Source organism: Brienomyrus brachyistius, chromosome 22 (genome assembly GCF_023856365.1).
Source record: "Brienomyrus brachyistius isolate T26 chromosome 22, BBRACH_0.4, whole genome shotgun sequence".
Taxonomy (NCBI): Eukaryota; Metazoa; Chordata; class Actinopteri; order Osteoglossiformes; family Mormyridae; genus Brienomyrus; species Brienomyrus brachyistius.
The window spans coordinates 12,415,405-12,428,882 of NC_064554.1; the positions used below are offsets into that span (position 1 = coordinate 12,415,405).

General features: G+C 48.7%; 1 protein-coding gene across 2 annotated transcripts in view; it reads left to right on the forward strand.

Annotated features, from left to right (window-relative positions):
• rbfox1 (RNA binding fox-1 homolog 1) overlaps positions 1 to 13,478 on the forward strand; it is a 178,011-nt gene that overhangs the window by 1,323 nt on the left and 163,210 nt on the right. The gene's annotated exons all lie outside the window — the stretch shown is intronic.

Here is a 13,478-nt window from a genome sequence, read left to right on the forward strand (position 1 = left end):
TGATCGATTGGAAAAGCTGATTTCTGAGAGGAATGTTTGGGTCATATGCGCTATACTGTGTATTATATAAACGGTGGCGTCTATTTATCGGGGAAAATGCAATGTGTTGTCTATGATTCATTTTTAATAACGTTTTCAGCTGAGCTGCTATACCATGCAGGGTGATCGACGGTGGAGCTAAAGCTCTGTCATTCACCAGCTTTAAAACAGTCTGCATTCACACGTACTCCCCATATTTCAGCCTGCTGGCAATCATCTGTGCGTTTTAATTTTATAAGTGTGTGGGGGGGGGTCGGAGAGGGGATAAAAAATTGGAAAAATATGTTGTTTTCAGCTCTCTTTTTATGTATTTGTTACATATATGCTGCCATCTGATTCTTGAATTTAAATTAGTACAAATAAATTACAAGCTGTATTTTCGTGTTTATTTCTACAGTTGTGTCCCGGGACTTGAGTTTATTCTACACCCGCGGTCATCAGAATTACCCCACGGCGAAGACGTGGTTTTGGACTTAAAACATAACAATGTTGTGAAACATGGACGGAATAGGTACATCATGTGAGAGGCCAGTGGAAGCCTACCCTTCATCGGCTTAGCGTTTGGCACCGTGCGATGCGTACAGATGGTGTTGCAGTCTTTTCACTGTTGTTGTGCCGTAATATTTTCACTTTTTTTTACCGCCAGGGGGCAATGCAAATTGATCCCAACATGATTGGTTAATTCATTAGGCATTTCGCCAAATATTTATTGCAGCTGTAATTGCTTTGGAATATTACCATTTTGATTGCTTATGAGATGATTTACAAATCAACAGCTACATATTAATCTTTAAGGGGCTGGTGTATGTGAAACATGCATGGCACGGAGGATGTAAGGCGTAAAGTTCTTTGCCAAGTTAGCATTTGGCAGCAGGACAATAGCACCAGGTAATATGGTTGCCAGATTTTAAGACCACCTGGCACATTTGGTTTATAAGTATGAACGAGCAGTTAACGTTCATTTCTAAAGTGCTGACGAATCGTTTAAATGGTAGCTGCTGTCTGATTGGATTGTCTCTGGTATTACTGTGTGTATTCTGGTACTTGATTCGCTGTCTTTTATGTTATTTATCCTTCTGTCAGAGCTGTCTCTGGACATTTAGCATGGGGCCACTGTAGTGTGCAGGATTTCAGGCGTGCAGTTCGGTCTGCACCCTTCACGTTGACCTCAGCCTCCCCAAACACGCTGCTTCAGAAATATGCCATCCACTCTACGTGAGGACAATGGCTAAGATCATCCCCTCCGTTATCTGACATCTTCGCCTGAGTTAATCAACCAGGCACAGTTATAGAAATATTTAACAGTGCCAGAGCAACAGCTGATGTCATCGTTTAACAGAAAAGCATCTGGGATAAAAGGTATCAGAGAGCGGCTTTCTTCAAGCGGGTTGGGGTTTACCATGGATTTACTGTTTGTGTGGATGAATGTTTTTGGATAGGTGACTGTAGGGAAATATCCATGTATAAAAAAAAAAATCTAGTTAATAATGGCCAGTTGTTTAGCTGTGGGTCAGGTGGAGTTCATGTTGAAAGTGTCCTGTTAATTGTTCATCTTTAATTAGGCCAAATCTTAACTAGTCGAATCCTGAGTTCATCCGAATCATCTTAAAATAGTCAAACCGTTAATAAGCTGCTCTCAATATCAGAGTAACAAAAATGGCATAATCCTTTACAACCAGTCTAATTTTAGAATCTGTTTCCATCGATTCTCCAAAATTCTGCTCTCAAATGTAATAAAACATAATTAATTTTAGCTAAATCTTCCTTATGCTTAAATATCTCTGCAAAGCAATTATCTTTTTAATGAGTTTGCGTCTTTTATCCAAAATGAAATTTTTATTAACATTCTCTCCGCGCTAAGACGGTGTGATTAGGTGGCTTTCCTTCGTAGATGGGTGACTCTCGTGGTTTGGAAACAGTGAAAGCCTTCAGACTCGTCCTATTTTTACTCGTTCATGCTGAGGTGTTGATTACGCAAATCCTCTATATAGACGCCTATTCGGTGATGCCGTGAAAGAAGAGAGAGCAAGGTGGAGGGTTCTGGAAGGATGTAGCCAATCGCCGCAGAGTCATGGCCGATTTCAGGCTGGGTGTCCCCACGTGGCGGCTCGCGGTCGGACACGAGGGCGCCGCGGCCCCGAGGGGCGGCTTTGTTTGTGAAGGACCGCTCGCTTCGATCGCGGTTTATTTACACGTTTCTGAGTCGGAGGTGATATTCCCCATGTGACTTTGCTTGAAAACCTCACGTCCTTCACGCCGCAGCCTTGCATACTAACAAGCTTCTAGTTTTGTTTTGTTTCCTTTCCTTGCTCTCAAGATTTTTCAGTTTTCAGGTTCCTTGGGAAGATCTGGAGAACATTTTACAGGAGAGGCTTCTGCGGGTCTGATTACGGAGCCCCCTTTCATAGCGAGCAGTAGAGACGTACAGTTAGCCTGGGACTATCTCGCGTGTTTGTCTGCTCGCCCGGCTTTTCCAGTTTTACTGGAGTTCTCCGGATGTTTCGCACATGGGAGACATGTCAGGATCTTCTCTGGGATGAGCAGATTCTGTCTTCAGTGCTGAATTTTCACTACCGCGGTACCGACACTCAGCAGCATGGTGACGGTGATCGTTCCATGCGGTCACAGAACCCGTGGCGTGTGTGTGATCCGCTTGTTTTGTCAAGTGGCCGTTTCGGGAACGATAAATCTGAACCCCACGTGTCTGTATCCATGTCGTCGAATTTTGGACCATGTTGGAATGGCTAGCGGCGTTTGGGAGAATTCTGAATGTGAAATTTCTGGGCAGTTGTTCGTGCGAAAAAGTAGAGAAAAAAAATCCTGCCTGTGAGTCTGCTGTTGTGCCTCCGCTTCCTCTGCCGCTGAGCGAATCCACGCCCCTCCTTAACGAAATCACAGAACGTTGCCTTTTCAGAGTTCCTGCCCCACAGAGTTCCCTTATCTTTGCATGTTTATCGTTTTATCGGCTCGCTTAAGCTGGGCGAAAAAACGCAAAATTAAAATGACACGCTGAGGCGTAATAAATTACGAGATGTGGCGAAAATGCTCTGGAAGCTGCGTCGATATAAAAGATGGATGAATTTTAAATTTAAAAGTAATGTGCTGGTCGGATGAGAGAGAAATCAGTGAACCTTCTCTTCAGGGCTCACATCCCCTGGGAAGATTACGCTGTCATGCCCAAAATAAGGGATGACATCGTCACGGCGACCCTGCATGGCCTTTAATGCATCAGCGATGACTTCCTGCTGCGATCAGCCGCAGAATTGGTCGCCAGCATTCCTCACCCCCCTCTCCGCGAATAGAGCGACGCCTTAGTCTTGTCCCATTTCCACTCAGAGATGTTGTGTCAGGTTAAGGTCAGCGCTCCATGTCGGACACCAGAATGTTCCTTTGCCGAGAGAGATGCTTGCATATTCCATGGACGTCCCGTGATGTGTGGTAGGACCTTGTGTGTCTAGCGGCTAACCATAACCGTAATAACAATGAATCCGGATGGCAAGTGTGGGTGGTCTTCGAGTTTATCCAAAGAGCATTGAAAAATCAATTTAACCTTTGCTGGAATAATTTCACTGGGGGAAGGGGGGGGGGGGGGTTAGAGCTCGACCCTGATCTGCCCTCTTGTTTTCAGGAGTAAACAGGAACCAGAACCTCAGCCTGAAAGGTGGAACTGTGTATCTATCATAGCTCACCAGGTTCTAGGTCATCGGAACCGTCTGATCTAGTCAGTACTATCTGAGGGCAGAAGAGCAGAGTGCTCCTGCAGAGTATTAGAACAGGTGTTCCTGGGGACTGGAACGAGTCCAGGGCGTTGGGGCTGGGTTGAATACGAGCACCCTGTCCTGCTCACTGCGGCTCTTCCGGAAGTGCAGGCCGCCGGTCAGTGTATACGGCTGACGGTTGGTTCTTGCGGTTCCCACTTTGTGTTCTCCTCTCAGGAGTGGTAATAATGCCTGGCAGGTGAGCTTTGTCAGAAGACTTGCATGTGACAGCTGGTGGTCGCGGTGTAACACACGTGCAGCTCACCATGTAGCCCGAAGCCGTCCATTCACCGCTTCTGTCAAAAAGCCACCAGCAGCGCGACATGAACGCGGCAGCATCCGCTGGGAAACGCTCCTTGTGGTGGTCATGTTGGGTGAGCTGACCAGTGGATCATGCCTTGAAAATCAGCTCTCTGTGGATCTCCTTCATATCTGTTTAAATCCCAATCAGCTCTCTGTGGATCCCCTTCATATCTGTTTAAATCCCAATCAGCTATCTGTGGATCTCCTTCATATCTGTTTAAATCCTAATCAGCTCTGTGGATCTCCTTCATATAAATCACACTCAGCTCTCTGTGGATCTTCCTTCATATCTGTTTAAATCCCAATCAGCTCTCTTTGGATCTCCTTCATATCTGTTTAAATCCCAATCAGCTCTCTGTGGATCTCCTTCATATCTGTTTAAATCCCAATCAGCTCTCTTTGGATCTCCTTCATATCTGTTTAAATCCCAATCAGCTCTCTTTGGGTCTCCTTCATATCTGTTTAAATCCCAATCAGCTCTCTGTGGATCTCCTTCATATCTGTTTAAATCCTAATCAGCTCTCTGTGGATCTCCTTCATATCTGTTTAAATCCTAATCAGCTCTCTGTGGATCTCCTCCATATCTGTTTAAATCCCAGTCAGCTCTCTGTGGATCTCCTTCATATCTGTTTAAATCCCAATCAGCTCTCTGTGGATCTTCATATTCTGTTAAAATGAAGATCCTCTATCTGTGGATTTTTTTTACCATGTCTGTTAAAATCTCAATCAGTTGCCCGTGGACCTGATCTGTACACTTGATGGTGTCTCTACTTTACTGCCTTGCCTTCCTTATCACGAAAAGGACTCCTTCATTCATGGTTATCAAAATGCAAATTCTTCTTTGGGGGAGGCGATGACCGGTGTCTGGCACGAAATGTCATGAAGCGCGTCGCATTTAATCTTGCTGAAGTTGCGGCGTCTTCTCAGGAAGCAGAGGTACCCTCGCTACGCCACCCGCCCAGCCCCTCCCCCTGAGCACCCGCCCACACCCCCCTCTTTCTGGCAAAATGCCGCTGAATGGAGACTGATTGAGGGCAAAAGGCAACGAGCGAAGGTTCTGGAACTGGAGGAATGTCATCGTGGGGCCTGGTTTAAACAACAATGGAGCGGCTCGGCAGCGACTGTTAAGGACGGTAATTACGCTCAAGCACTTACCCTGGCTGGGATTATTATGGGTTTGCTAAAAACACAGAGCGAGGGCTGATGATGCCACTGCTTAGAGAGACATCTTCATCCTGTTCAGGAAAGGCTCACCATGTAACCCCAACCTGCCCAGAGCTTGGGCTTTCTCTAAAAATTTCAGTGCTTGTTTTCTAATATATTTTAAATAGTTCTCTTGTATAAAGTATTTAAATAGTTCTCTTGTCTCTCTCTGTATCGCACTGTATGAAAAGGGTTTCCGGTCACAGAGAAGTGTCTTTCTGCAGGAATAGGTGCTTCTAGGTAAGTCCTGACCGCTGCTAAATGTGTGTGCAAGCCGTCGGTCGTGCTCTGCCCTTTGTGCGGGCGTGTTTTCCCAGCGAGCCTTTAAGCGTACAGGATCGTGTCATTACATGGTACCATGTGGACGAAATCCCCAGGCAAACGCAAGGCCCTCGTTTTAAGAGACCCATTCCACTCTAACGTTTTTCCTGTCGTCGATGTTTTACTGGAGGCCGTCCCCAGGGGGCGCTCTGCTCTTATTTCTGCTTTTTTAACTAGAAATACATCGTCACAGCGGTGTGCAAACGCCGAACACAGAGAGCGTCTCAGCTCCGTTCCCCTCTACGAGCTGTTCCGAGGAGCTTAAGAGCTGTTTGCAAAGGGAGGGTTCGTTAGGCAAGACTGATGAAGAAATCAACCCTGGTTGGAATCCTACCCCCTTCAGAGAATTTTCTGGACTCGCATCTAGAGTTTTCCTCATTGCTCTTGTCTTCCTGATACTTCCCCCTTAAAGTCCATATTTTGCCATTTTCCTCCCATAGATTAGCACTGCTGAGAATTCTGGAACCTGATCACATGACCTCCAACTTCTTTGAGACCCCCCCCCCATGAAGGGTGACCTTCTGGCTGGGCCAGAATGCTCACCTTTCTTTTTCTGTAGACATGACGTACGGGGGAAGTGAACTATTTATTTATTTATTTTATTTCGTTCACCCAAACCATCTCTGAGAAACGCCGGCGGACACAGACGACTCTGATAAATAGAAACGCAGGTATTATGTTACATTATCCACGGAAATGTGTCCAGTCAGCACATCATGGGTTCAAGAAAGTCAGCTGATGGTTTTTTTTTTTTTTTTCTATCCTATTTTGGCTGGGGGAATATAATAGATTGGGGGGGGAACTTGAAGATTAAGGTTGAGGACAGAAAGTACATTTAGGAGAATGTCAATGACGGTATTTAGAGCAAAACCCCCCCCCCCCCCCCCCCCCCCCAATGCGTCCGGGACGAGGCGATGCCAGAACACGGGCGAATCGCTGTAAGGCTCGTGGTGGCCGGCAGCAAGTCTGCGGCAGAGTCAGGCCACGCGGCTCCCGGCGTAAAGCTGCTGGGCGATGGTTTCAAGTCGAGTCACCTGTCAGCTTGGGCCTCTCCCAGCGATTAGGGCGCCGGGGTGTTAAGGTCTTCCCAGCAGATCGAGCACGACGGTGCAGTGCCAGGACAGCAAGGGAAGCCGACGATGTTCAGAAAGCGCTAGGGGGGACATCGTGCCAAGGTGCCCGCGCCTTGGACCGCGCCTCGCCTGCCAGCGTGTGTGCATGAGCGCGTGGGCGTCTGCCATATGCATGGACCCCTCTCGCCACGCCAGCGCTGTGCCCGTTTGTCCTACCGCTAGCAAGCACCGGAGCCACGTCCTTTACAAGGACTGAGCCTTGCTGGTCCCCAGGGACCCAGACTCTGGCACAGTGTAGTAGTCTGATCTCTCTCCCCCCCACCCGACTGTTCATGTTCTGTCACACATTAGTGTTCTAATTCGGCTTTTTATCTAGTCTCTCCCCCCCCCATCTTCCGCATTCATGAATGTTCAGGTCACATGGACCCAGGCGGCGGTATCTCCTGCAGGGGTACGGCGTCATGCCGTAGGTCCGATCCTGGCCCCAGCTCTCATGAAGCCCAACTCTGCCCGACCGCCAAGTGCGGGCCGTGTCACTGGAAGATGACATCGCAGAGTGAAATTGCAAAGGGTCAAGTCGCGGGTGGATCCACGTGGGATTAAACATTAAACATACATCGCCCATGTTTACGGTGCTTCTGTGGCCAGAGATTACTCCCCCCCCCCCCCCCCCCCACAGCCGTTACTCGACAAACTGTGTTAAACTCACCGTATTGACGAGTTGCATTGAAAGTCGATCGTGTTGGATGCAAATGAGATAAGTCGTGAAATCGAGAACAGTTTGAATTCCCAATCCAAAGTTCAGATGTGCTGGTCAGAGCTCATTAGCGAGCAGCAGCTAGGAGATTGTGAGCTAAAGGTTGCCGGTTTTCAAGCCGCAGTTTAAAGACAAACACTGGTGCTAATGATAAAGGTCACAGGGTCACTAAAAATAAGTAATGTGTGTATATGGCTCTGCGTTACATAATATGCTGCTGTTTCTTGACAAACTGAAGAATTAACACAGGACATTAAGACAGCAATACTTGGTCCGTACTGCAGGGGGCATCGTCATAAATATTGCACCCTGCTAGGTGCACATGTTCATTAATGTCAGCATGTCCAATGAATGAACAGCATGGAGGGAACGCAGAGCCGGATGGACCCTGAGCGATACAGCTCAGCTCGGGAGGGGCGCACTCATTACAGTGCATGCACTTCATGCATTAAACACCTGGCAGGAGCTGGGCAGGGATGTTCGCTCTGCGGGGCGAAACGCGAGGAGAGCAGGATGTAAATGGAAGCATGCAGGTGCTCGGCGCGCTCCCAGGCGGGGAGGGGTGTCCAAGTCGCTGTGTGATTTTTTTTTTTTCTGGGGGGGCGGATTGGGATGTTTACCCAGCTATATGAGAGAGATGCTCCATTCTCATTTATTGCAGTGAATCACTTGGTTTTTTTGTTCACCGCTCGGGGGGGGGGGGGGGGGGGAGGGGTGGTGTTACAGATTCAGAGGCCATTCACAGCCTCATCGAGCTGATGAAACGGGGGGGTGAAGTCTATTTTCTGCACGTTTCCGCAGATAGCAGACAGAGATTGATGTGTTTCGAGGAGTATGTGTATGTACGTCCCCACCCGGCATGGGGGGGCTGGCTGAGTGTTACTTCATGCTGGCGTTCAAATGCGTGTCAGCGGGGGGTGACCTGTGAGTGCGTGAGCCCCGAGGCACTGCCCCCCCCCCCCATAGGACATGTCCTTATTGAGCAGCTTCTGTCAAAACGGCGATTTAATGCAAGAAGGAATGCATATTTTATTCTAATCGTTTCTAAACGCCTCTTATTTTTGATGTACTGCAGCAAGCTTCTCTGTGAAATTGGACTAATAAGCAAGACGGAATGGCTTGTAGAGACAGCGACACACGGGCATGACTGTAAGGGCCTTTTATTACGGAGCAGCACAGCCAATGAGGCAGGGAGTCCCCTGCCTCTGATATTTCTCCGGGCATAAACGGTTGGGGTGCAGAGGTGAGCGATCAGTGTGCCCGTTTAAGGCAGCGTGCTGCTTGGAGGCTTATTGAGGGGTGTCTCTGTGGCGAGTCGCTCCAAGCTCTCAATAAGTCAAGAGTGACCTTCCCAGCCCCGCCCCAAGTGTGACAGCGAGGACGCGGGTGGATTCTAAAGACCGAAAGGTGTCCGTCTGGCATTAGGATGAGAGAGCGCAACTTTAGGTACTGACTCTCCGAGAGGAAATGCCACGTACCGCGTCCGATATCAAGACAGCGGCTGATTTTGTAGCTCCTCAGAAAATGGCTCGTTTTAGGCGCCGTTTGGCTGACTGCCCGCCCCGGCTCCGCCATGAGGTGGCACCTCTCCCAGATGGCACCGCCTGCCTGTTCCTCTGGAGCTGCCTCCCCACGGTGGGATGATGGCGTCTGCAGTTTCACAGAGATCGTGGGCCCTGGTGGAAACCACGGCACAGGAAACAGCCATCGGAGGAAATACCACAGCCAGGCTGGTCCTAAAACCAGCGCCTCGCCCCGTCTCAAGGCCTGTGTGGCTGTACGTTTGGGTTTGGCTGCCTGTTATCGACCCACTGACCTTTCTGTAGGACTCTCATGAATGCTATTTTTTTTTTGGGGCGGAGCAGTGTACCATGGTATGTGTGTGTGGGGGGGGTGTATGGGGTGGTTTCCATGTATGCATAGTGGGGATTACATTGTGCGATTTTGACGTTGTGGGGGGAATTTTTAGACCCCCACAAGAGGAAATTCAGTCTTATAAAAATTTGTGACTGCAATCGAAAAACTAAAAATGCCAAAAGTATTTTGTTTAGTTAATTGTGGTTGAAGTTAGGGCTGGGTAGGGGTTAAGGTCATCATTGGTGGGATTAGGGTTACGCCCATAGAGATGAATGGAGAGTCCCCATAATACATGAATACAAACGTGTGTGTGAGTGTGTCTATCCTGGTTAATTTTATCACTTTATAGTGTAACATAACCCTCCCGGTGAAGTGCAGTGAAGCGTCGTTTTGCGCCGCAGGGCAGCCGCGGCTCTTCCGGGGTCTCGGTGTAGAGGCCCCCACTCCAGTGCCATTTCATTAGACAGTCGGCTGGCCTTGGAACGCGGGACTGCTTGACAGGCGATGTCAGCTGCTGGCCCCGGGGGCCACGGGGGCCTTTGTTACCTGACAGGCTCGCGGCACGGGATTCCTCTGACAGGCAACTCTCGCTTTCAGATCCATCATGACACCAAGGGTCACGTCGGGGGAGGAAAACTCTGGGGCCGTTTTCGCCGCCTCCTGTAGTCCCTGGCTCTCGGCCACCGCTCTCGTCATCTTCCCCCCGACGATCGGAAGGACGTGACACTGAGCGGGTTTTCCGGCATCATCCCCATGGCTGCTGAGACCTCAACTGGCACCATTTTTCTCTCGGAGTGATAGTTTCGCTAGTTTATTTGCCTTGATATTTTTACCGGCGAAATTCAGGCTAAGTGTTCGGCTCAAGGGCAGTACGGTGGGGTCCCCTGGGGCTGGCGGGGGGTCAACCTTCACGTCAGCGCATGTCCTTAAGCGCCTCGCTGCCCCACCCCCTCTGTCCTACACTCACCTTGAGACTCCTCGCCCACGTGGCCCCCCCATCCTGCGGGCCGGCGGGGGCGATCGCCCGGGCCTCGCTCCAAGGCCCCATTACCACTTTATTACGGGGAACAGGCTCAGCGCTACGCTAAATTCAATTTTGCTTTATTTACATTTTCACACCACCTAATGGCTTGGAGATTAATATAATTACCACCCTCAGATTAGGGTAACACGCTGCCTTCGGAGGGAGCAGCAGGGGGCGACGGTGCTGACGGCATGAACGCCTTAAATCATTTAACAAATCCATGCAATAGCTACCCGCCCAGGTGCTGTAATGTTAAGACGGTGGCATCTTCCTGTAGCCCCAATATCCTGGAAATAAAAACCTGAAAATAAATGTTTGTTTATTCAGTGGAGTGGCCAGCCTGTCGAAGCACTCCAGCCAAGATGAACGTAATCCCCCCCCCCCACACACACACACACCTCAGTGCTGAGTCAGCGGACACTTTCCGGGGGCGACGCACCGGCCCGGTATCCTGACCCTGGAGGAACAGCCACAGGCCACAGGCAGGGACGGCGAGGCGGGCTGCCAGCCCGGCGGTAACGTTTACGGAGCAGTACCTCTCTGGGTCACTGGCTGTCCTTGCCACAGCTTGTCACCTCTCCACTCATTGGTTGGGAACCGTCACATGACTGCTGCAGGATTCAGCGAGTTTCCTTTAATGAAGCTCAACTGGAGAGCTTGTTTCTGCGATTCGCAGGTAGCTCTAACTGCCTGGTTACCCGCTGTGTGCATATTGGGTTAAGTCCCATATCATTCGTGTGTTTCAGGTTTTCCATTCAGGCTGTGGTATAATGCTGTAATTAACTGTGTGTGAGCAAATGAAAGATAAAATGTGTCTGAGCCCTGCCAACCTGCACTGGACAAGAAGTATGGATGTATGTATGTATATGTGCCTCCCTAAGTGTGTGACGCTAACAGTTTAGTTCACTTAAATGCAAAGGACGTTTGACAGTGTGTGGGGGGATGCTACTACATCAGAGTTAAGGTTTAACAGTGGAGTCCAGAGTACTGTCAGTCATGATATAAGGATTACCAGTGGAGTCCAGTGTACTATTGGCCATGAGATTAGTATTACCAGTGGAGTCCAGAGTACTGTTGGTCATGAGATAAGGATTACCAGTGGAGTGCAGAGTACTGTTGGTCATGAGATAAGGATTACCAGCGGAGTCCAGAGTACTGTTGGCCATGAGATAAGGATTACCAGCGGAGTCCAGAGTACTGTTGGCCATGAGATAAGGATTACCAGTGGAGTCCAGAGTACTATTGGTCATGAGATAAGGATTACCAGTGGAGTGCAGAGTACTGTTGGTCATGAGATAAGGATTACCAGTGGAGTGCAGAGTACTGTTGGTCATGAGATAAGGATTACCAGTGGAGTCCAGAGTACTGTTGGCCATGAGATAAGGATTACCAGTGGAGTCCAGAGTACTATTGGTCATGAGATAAGGATTACCAGTGGAGTGCAGAGTACTGTTGGTCATGAGATAAGGATTACCAGTGGAGTGCAGAGTACTGTTGGTCATGAGATAAGGATTACTAGTGGAGTCCAGAGTACTGTTGGCCATGAGATAAGGATTACCAGTGGAGTCCAGAGTACTGTTGGTCATGAGATAAGGATTTCCAGTGGAGTCCAGAGTACTGTTGGCCATGAGATAAGGATTACCAGTGGAGTCCAGAGTACTGTTGGTCATGAGATAAGGATTTCCAGTGGAGTCCAGCGTACTGTTGGCCATGAGATAAGGATTACCAGTGGAGTCCAGAGTACTGTTGGTCATGAGATAAGGATTACTAGTGGAGTCCAGAGTACTGTTGGTCATGAGATGAGGATTACCAGTGCAATACAGTGTATTGTTTTGTGCCACGATAGTAGAATGGTCTGTTTCTGGCTTAAGTTCCCTCGTCTCGGATATCCTTATTCACATTGAGGCGTGCTTCCACTGGTATACACCACACAGCCTTCAGCTGCAGTTTTGGGTAAATCTGGTTAGTGCTGAGGACAGGACAGTCTGGCGAACGGGAAACCGCCGATCTTACCATGAACAACCTCCCTGCTGCCAGGAATGTGGATGGGAGCAGGTTGGGAATGGTGTGCATTTCCACCTCCCTGTGTAATTGGAGTGCGACAGCTTCCGGAAAGGCTTGTGGTGACTCTCAGCAGGTACGGAGCCGTATGATTCGCCCGATCCCTCGGCGCTGGGTCAGTCTCCGCCTCTGGAAATGAAATGGGACAAAATTAGCTCAAAAAAAAGGCAGGAGAAAAATCTTTGCACTTGGGGAAGAAAAGCAGGTAAGGAGCCTTTAATAGCTAAAAGAAGCTCCCCCATGATCTCGTGCAGCGCTATCGAAGGGACAGCTGTGTAAATACATTAAGTTTTTACCATGAAACGCGTCCATCTTACGTACAGTACGGTAATTAGTCTTGCCGTTTCTTATCTAATCTCTGTGTGAGTGGTTACCCTGCTGCCGACTTTTAAATTCTAACCGTGCGAGTTTAATTCCAGCTGCTCTGCTGATGAATGTTTAGGAGATTAGGAGCTACCCTCCTCGGCTTCTCCCGCAAGAAAAAAAAAAAGCCTACAGTTCCATCTGACGAGAGAATAGCATTTAAAATCCCTTTTCGGCCGGCACTGCCGGAGCTGACATCTCATTATTTGGCTCAGCTGGTCCACATTCACCTTCACCCTAATTAAAGAGCTCAATTAATGTATTATTCATAGTTTGATTCTTCCACTTGTGTCAGAAGGAGACACGCAATTGGTCAGGTTAGTGAGGGGAAAAAAAAAATGGTTATTTGACTTCTTTTGGGGTAATTGGAAATATTATGGCCGGGACGCCACATCCGCGCGTGGCCATGGCGACGGGAGACTGTGCATTTTCTTTCAGAGAGAATTCTTGGCAAGCCTAATGGAGGATGCCGGGCAGAAAACGGTGATGTGAAGCCGTGACGTTGGCGGCTTGGGTGGAAGTACTGGCGTACACCACACTCAACCTTGAATATTCTTAATTTCGCACTTTATTTTGTAAGATATTTCATCCAGGTGCAGTGAAGGGTTTGCAGACATCATTCAGAGCCAGTTGTGGGTTTAAGCTTTTTATGAAATTTAAAGGATGGTGATAATTGTAGGCCTCTTCTAGGCTTAAAGGGATGGTGATAATCATAGGCC